Here is a 7,606-nt window from a genome sequence, read left to right as displayed (position 1 = left end):
AGCAGTAAGATCCAACACGAATCACAAATAAGTAATTGTTGTAAATTTATAAAATATATTAACAGATCGATCAATTTATCGATTATAAATTGAATTCATACCTCAAATTTCACCACCAGCTGTTAATATTGAACCCTTCACCGAATTTTGTTCAAATCTAGGTTTAAGGTATGGGAAGATGGAATCTCGCCTAATGCATTTTATATCTCTTTCTATCTCTATTTATATATTTATCATATTATATTATTATTATTATATTATTATATATATATATATATATATATATATATATATATATATATATATATATATATATATATATATATATATATACATTATTATAAAGTGCGTGTCAATAATCTTACGTGTTAGTCGGTTATTAATTCTGGTTAAATTTGCTTATATGGCGGCTTGTGGTTAACATATAATTTATAGTAATTATAGGAGTATCCAAATCAACCAAAACTTATCCATACAATTATTTTTTATTAATTAAATATAGTATAAAATTATATAATAATTTCCTATAAATAATTCGTACTAGGGATTTTATAAATATTATTCGATGTTATTAGATATCCGTATTATTAGATATTATATAAATATCTATCTTCTATTCTATGTTATATTAAAAAAGTCATGAGTTAAATAATATCTTCATGAATTAGGTATTATTTATTTAAATAATAATTAATAGTTGTGATATAAAAACTTTATACATGATTAAGGGTTGAATACAAAATATTATATGATGATGGTTCACGAGCAGTCCGTTGATATACTATTACTAACATCATTTAAACTACTTTTAAAATTTGTCGACACCACCACGGGCTCTTAAATTTAAAAGAATAAATTGTTTAAAAATTAATTAATTTTGCACAATTATTTTACTGTGTAACGCACGGGCTTCAATAATTTTGCACGGTTAAGAATAAAAAGAATTGTATCCGTTAAGTTAGTAATACCACACAAAATCACTTTTAAAATTTATGAACACCGCGAGCTCTTAAAAACAAAGGATAATTGTTTGAAAAAATTAATTAATTTTGCACGATTATTTTACCCACCGTGCAACGCACGAGCTCTAATAATTTTGCAAAGTATTTTATCCACGGAGTCTTAAATAATCCTTATACTTTTCTTAATTTTTTAGTATCGATATTTCCGTATCAATATGAACTGCAAATTGCATTTTTTTTCACGGTCTTTTACACACCCGTGCAACGCACGGGCTCAAAAAAACTAGTATATATATATATAGTGGTTCAATCAATGGATAAGCATTAAATGGGGTACAAACTGGATAAGTAAAAATGAGCCACACATTTCATAATTTTAATAGAAACTCTAATATTATACTGAAAAACACGGAGGGCTATATTGGTAATTTCATAATTCAATTATCAGTCGCGTCTTTTATCATCCGGTACCGAATTAACGGAGAGTGTCTGAAGTGCTATGGAAATTGTTCCAAAATCGAGCCCAAACCCTAGCGGAAACCGTATTATCTTTGATCCTTTCATCATCACTGACAAAGGTTCAATGCCGTTGCAAATATAGCCGGGATTGTCTTCGTTGTTGCTACGCCGGTGACCGTATGTCAATTCTTCTCCGAGCAGACGATTCTTCGAATTACAGGAGTCTTCTCAACTTGTGCTTCATCGTCATCTCCGACGATGCACCTTCTCTTCCATGTTTTGATCCTCAATCTCGCCGGTCTCAACTTGAGGTTTCTCTCTTTTTCACACTAGATTCATTTGATATACCTACGTATATGTCTCATCCATTTATATTTTATATGTTATTATTATATTAAGTGGTCAATTATGACTTATATGGTTAAAAATTATGCTTTTTATGCGTTATTATGAAGGTGAATAGGTGGATACAGATGAAATTTGAAGAAAATAATAATGTGACATGAATTATGTAATTAAAATTAGGGCTTTACATACTGTGCATAATCTGTTTATATTAAATTGAATTTTTATTTTGTTATAAAGCTGTTTTCATGTATTTAATAAGACTGTATTGATGGATATGTACAGATTGTTAGAAGGACATTTGAAAATTTTTTATGTGAGAATGAATCTACAAAGAATGTGATATGCACAGGTTATGATAAGGTACGACATTGCTTCGAGTTCTGTAAATACAAATGACATGCTTGGTACTTTATGAGCTGTACAATTATAATAGTGCTAATGGATTTATTTGATTTGACAGCTCAATCGTTCCGGCATCATTTTAGACATTCTGACGTCAACTTCATGGAGTCTGCTATTACGGAGGGTAATTCATATCTGTCTCTTTCGGTTGAGTTCTTGCAAAGCTTATTCGGTTGAGTTATTGCAAAGCTTATTACAACTATCTAAACTAATGAAATGTTTCAGAAACTGTTATGATCAATACTTAAAAGTTTTGGAGAAATGTGTAAATTAGGAATCAAATATGTATTTGCACAAAGGAGGTGAAAACTCATTTGTTTGATTTTCATGTTGTCTTTATCAGTGTTACTTCTTTATATCATTTGCTCGTAGGAGATGGCCTCATGGTTCATATATTGAGGTATGTGTCAATATTTGTGCCTCAATCAACCTTTTAGCTGTTTATACTATACAGAAAATAATAAATGCATTATGTTGTTTATATTATATTAGAATTGGTACCATAACTGGTCTTAGCCTTGCGTACGCGGGCACGCATAATGAACAGGTCTGCTATCATAGCTCTGTTTTTTTCCATATATATTATATATGATGTGCTTCTTCATAAAATATGATTGTGAAACATTTTAACACTATGGAGTGGATGGTGGATTGTAGAAGTAAGAGTTAAATAGAGTAGGTTTGTCATTAACTGTGAGTGATGAATGGTACTGTTTTTTGATAAATGAGAAGTGTTTTGATGAATGATAGCATTATGATGAATGATAATCTGATAAAAGATAAGTGTTTTTTATATGAATGACAACAATTAGATGAATGATAATTGTTTGATAATTGGGCATTTGGTCTAGTGGTATGATTCTCGCTTTCGGTGCGGGAGGTCCCGAGTTCGATTCTCGGAATGCCCTATTCTTTTTTTTATAAAACTAATCATATTATATCAACTATTTGAAATTCCACTACTTTTGTAACTCTATTAAAATGTTTGATGATACAAAATATTTTAATGCAAGATAATCATTTTGTGATGAATGGTTATTGTTTTCTTATGAATGATAACCGATTTTTAAAAAATGATACTATTTGATGAAAAATAATTTAGATGAATGATAATCTTATATCAAACATTCATTGACTATGTTTGTCTGTTGTTATAGTTTTTGGATACGCCAGGTACCAAAACGACGTATTGCAAGTCAGCAAGACAAACATGCAACGCTGAGAATTCGCTTCATAATTACACCACAGGAGCAGGAAAAGAAGTAGTACAACTTAACGATACTGGAGATTATTAATTCATTAGCAGCAAAAGGGTACTACTATAGTGGTACAAAACGGCACGTACATGTCATCGATCTGCCACGACGTCCACAATCTGCCTTTGTTAAGAATCACATTTCACGAATTGCGGTTGCTACAACGCACGGTTTTATGTCCATGATCGTTGCAGTTGCAGCCATTTGGGATTCATTAATCCTTTGTATGTGTATTACTACTTATGATCTTGTGTGGATAAAACAATTAATGAGTAATTCTTTAGGTTTTGCTTCTGATGCAGTAGATGTCATTTGCTAAACTTACTGATTATCTTAATGCAAAGTATCTCAAAAGTATCAGGTTTATTTACATTCATTGGGTATTTTTATCATTAGTCGGGTATTTTTATTATTCATCAGGTATTTTTTTTATATCATTCATCACGTTTTTTTTTCTTTCATTCTTCGGTTATCATTCACCAGGTATTTTTACATTCATTGGATATTTTTATCGTTCATCTAATATTTTTATCATTCATCGGGTGTTTTTTTTATCATTCATCCCGTTCTTTTATTATTCTTCGTTTATCTTTTAGTAACTATTTTTATCATTCATCCTCTATTTTTAACATTCATCGTGTATTTTTATCATTCATCACGTTCTTTTATCATTCTTCATTTATCATTCATCAGTTATTTTTATCATTCATTAGTTATTTTTTTTTTATCATTTATCGGATATTTTTTTTATCATTCATCACATTCTTTTATCATTCTTCATTTATCATTCATCAGCTATTTTTTTTCATTCATTAGGTATTTTTATCATTCATTAGGTATTTTTATTATTCATCAGGTGTTTTTTTTATCATTCATCACATTCTTTTATTATTCTTCGTTTATCATTTATCAACTATTTTTATCATTCATCATCTATTTTTATCATTCATCGAGTATTTTTATCATTCATCACGTTCTTTTATCATTCTTCATTTATCATTCATCAGTTATTTTTATCATTCATCGGGTATTTTTTTTTATCATTCATCGGGTATTTTTTTTTTATCATTCATCACATTCTTTTATAATTCTTTGTTTATCATTCATCGGCTATTTTTCTCATTCATTGGGTATTTTTATCATTCATCAGGTATTTTTATCATTCATCGAGTATTTTTTTTTCATTCATCGCCTTTTTTTTTTATCATTCATCGGGTATTTTGATCATTCACCTGACATTTTTTTATCATTCATCATTTTCTTTCATACAAAATAATATCTACTTTAATTTGAATAATTGACATTTGATATCATTCATCAAATAAATGAGAACGGTCACAACTCGAGATTAACAAACCGTACCAAAACCCTACACAACTCAAGTTTTCGGCACAACAAAAGGACAAATAAACCTGCCAAGTTTCACATTTGATACACTGATGGACACGTTTACAACAATTGGCTACCATACTACCCTTATCATACAAGTAGAGATTATAAAAACCCAATAAGATAAGTAGATATTACAAAAACCCAATAACACAAGTAGAGATTACATTGTTTACTACATTACAAGCAATGACACAAACGGTACATTGGGCAATGATACTTGCAGATATCCTAAATTAAACAGAAACGAATGTGCAGTAGGAATCCCAATGAACACATTTTAGAAGCCCTTGAACACAGAGAATAAGTTGTTGTTGATGTAATTGTTATCGACCAAGCTTACCAAGTAAGTTTTTTCTACCTGTATGATAAAACCAATATAATTAAATAAGGCTCAAAACTGGTTTGTGTCAAAAACAGATCACCATTTGCTTTTTTTATCGAAAAGCAAATGGAAAATGGATTATTTTATTTTAATTTAATTGAAAAAGCTAATTAATGCTAGCGGCGTATAAGATAAGAAAAATAAACCTCTTGGAGAAGTGATCTGGAAGAATCATCCCCGAGATACAGATGTCCCACCCTCTTGACCAGATTTCAAGAGTAATCCAATCTTGGCTGCTACACTTGACTTTGACTTTGACTTTGACTATATGAGATTAGTATTCAACTACTTGTGTTTATTTGGGCCTGTACAATTTCATTAACTACAACAGTAGAATTAGAATAACAGTAACATACTTAGAACATACTTACAATAAATCAATTAATTGAAACAAACATGAGAGTTTTATTAACAATACCAATGTAGCTTGTAGTCAATTTAAGTCAACATGTCAAGAGAACTTTTCAAATAACAAAGATTTGTTATCTCAAAATCTCCTATATCAGTTATTTTCTTTTTGCCATTCCGCTTACCCTCATCATGTAGAAGTACTCGTTCTTTTTGATCATGTATAGTTGCATTTTAACGTATTTAGGATGACAAATTGAAAAGAACGCATCAAAAAGCTTCGAAAACTCCCACAAGCGTTTATCAATTGGCCGTGAATTATCGTCTCGGCAATACCTAAGTTCGGTTACAGTTATCGACAACACATTTTGTGTTGTTCATAATCAGAAGTTAAACTGCTCAAACACAATACCTAAGTTCCGGACTCGGCAATCGTTCCCATGTTAACATAACATTCAAAAACTGAATAACACATTCTTTTTTATTACTATTATTTCATTTTCATCAGTAAGTTACATTCATATCAATGTACATATCATTCCTCATAAATAATGTATTATAAACATGTCATTCATCATAAACAATGTGTTAAAAACATATCATTCATCACTTGAATTTTATAGTCAAATGCATTATAAAGAATATCTAAACAAATCAACCTTGTAATTAAATATAAAACCATTCCTCATTATTATAATATCAGTCATCAGCTCAATTATGTAGTCACATTCATTAGGATGAATATCTAAACTAACCAGCTTAATTATATAGTCATATCCATGCGTTTCAAAACACTATGTAATTACATCTCATACATATTCATTAATTATCAAAAGATATTCATTCATCACAAACATATTCATTCGTTCTCAAATCATCTTCATTAATTTTTAAGTGAATGCAATATCATGTGAATAAACATCAATTTAAAACTTTCAAATTATAAACTTAATATCGACATAAGCAGAAATACACAAACCTATATTTCTACTTATATTTCAGTGAGACAAATCAACGAACACCTGATGTGCAATATCTTATAATATATTCATTAAATCACATGTAAGCATACAAGTTTCTAACGAATAATTATAATTATTATTATTAATTAATAATTAATAATTAATAATAATAAAGGTAACGACAAATTAAGAAGAGATAACCTTGTAAATCGTGAATTTATCAGAAACTGTCAATTTTATTGATGAGGATTCATCAGTTCGTGACGATTGTTGAGGATTTATGAGTTGTGATGACGATTCATCAATTGGGAAGAGTAACAAATTCACCATTGTTATTGAAGATTCATCAGAAATCGTCATTGTTTGTTGAAATTGGTTGCAAGAGAGAAGAGCCATAGAGATTCAGAAGAATATGAAGAAGAGTTGAAGTTGAGATTCAGATTTGTTGGAGGAATTTGGAGACTGGAGTAGGTTTTTCAATTTTAAGATCGTACAGAAGAAATATTTGTTATTTTACCAGAGTGCCCCTCCGTGTTTATTTTCAGCTGGATGAGGTTTTATGAGATTTGTGGTTCACATTTGCTTATTCGGTTTGTACTCGTTTTAAGCTTAGCCACGGATATATATATATATATATATATATATATATATATATATATATATATATATATATATATATATATATATATATATATATATATATATAGTGAAAGGATCGCTAGAGAACTAGAGTATGTAGAGAACCCATAGAACTCATAGATTGAACTTCAATCTATGTGGAGATTGAGCTTCAATCTATGAAAAAAAAATTTGAAAAAAAGGCAATCTGCACAGAAAAAAAAATCAATCTGCAAAAAAAAAAAAAAAACTGCAAAAAAATGCCAAAAAACGTCAATCTGCACGCAGATTGACTCAATCTGCGTAAAAAAAACTCAATCTGCACAGGAAAAAAAGACGATCTGCCAAAAAAAAAATTGCAAAAAAAAACGCAGATTGACTCAATCTGCACAAAAAAAAGTCAATTTGCACATGAAAAAAAGACGATCTGCAAAAAAACCGCAGATTGACTCAATCTGCACGCAGATTGACTCAATC

At 29.5% G+C, this 7,606-nt stretch overlaps 1 non-coding gene across 1 annotated transcript; it reads left to right on the top strand.

The window, feature by feature from the left end:
- The first annotated feature begins 3,007 nt into the window (after positions 1-3,007).
- On the top strand, positions 3,008-3,079 carry TRNAR-UCG (transfer RNA arginine (anticodon UCG)). The gene has a single exon. It is a non-coding gene; the product is annotated as a tRNA-Arg (tRNA).
- Positions 3,080-7,606: the final 4,527 nt, after the last annotated feature.

This window comes from Rutidosis leptorrhynchoides, chromosome 3, assembly GCF_046630445.1.
Source record: "Rutidosis leptorrhynchoides isolate AG116_Rl617_1_P2 chromosome 3, CSIRO_AGI_Rlap_v1, whole genome shotgun sequence".
Classification (NCBI taxonomy): Eukaryota; Viridiplantae; Streptophyta; class Magnoliopsida; order Asterales; family Asteraceae; genus Rutidosis; species Rutidosis leptorrhynchoides.
The sequence above is the reverse complement of the archived record's forward strand: the minus strand, read 5'-3'. Positions and strand labels throughout refer to the sequence as shown.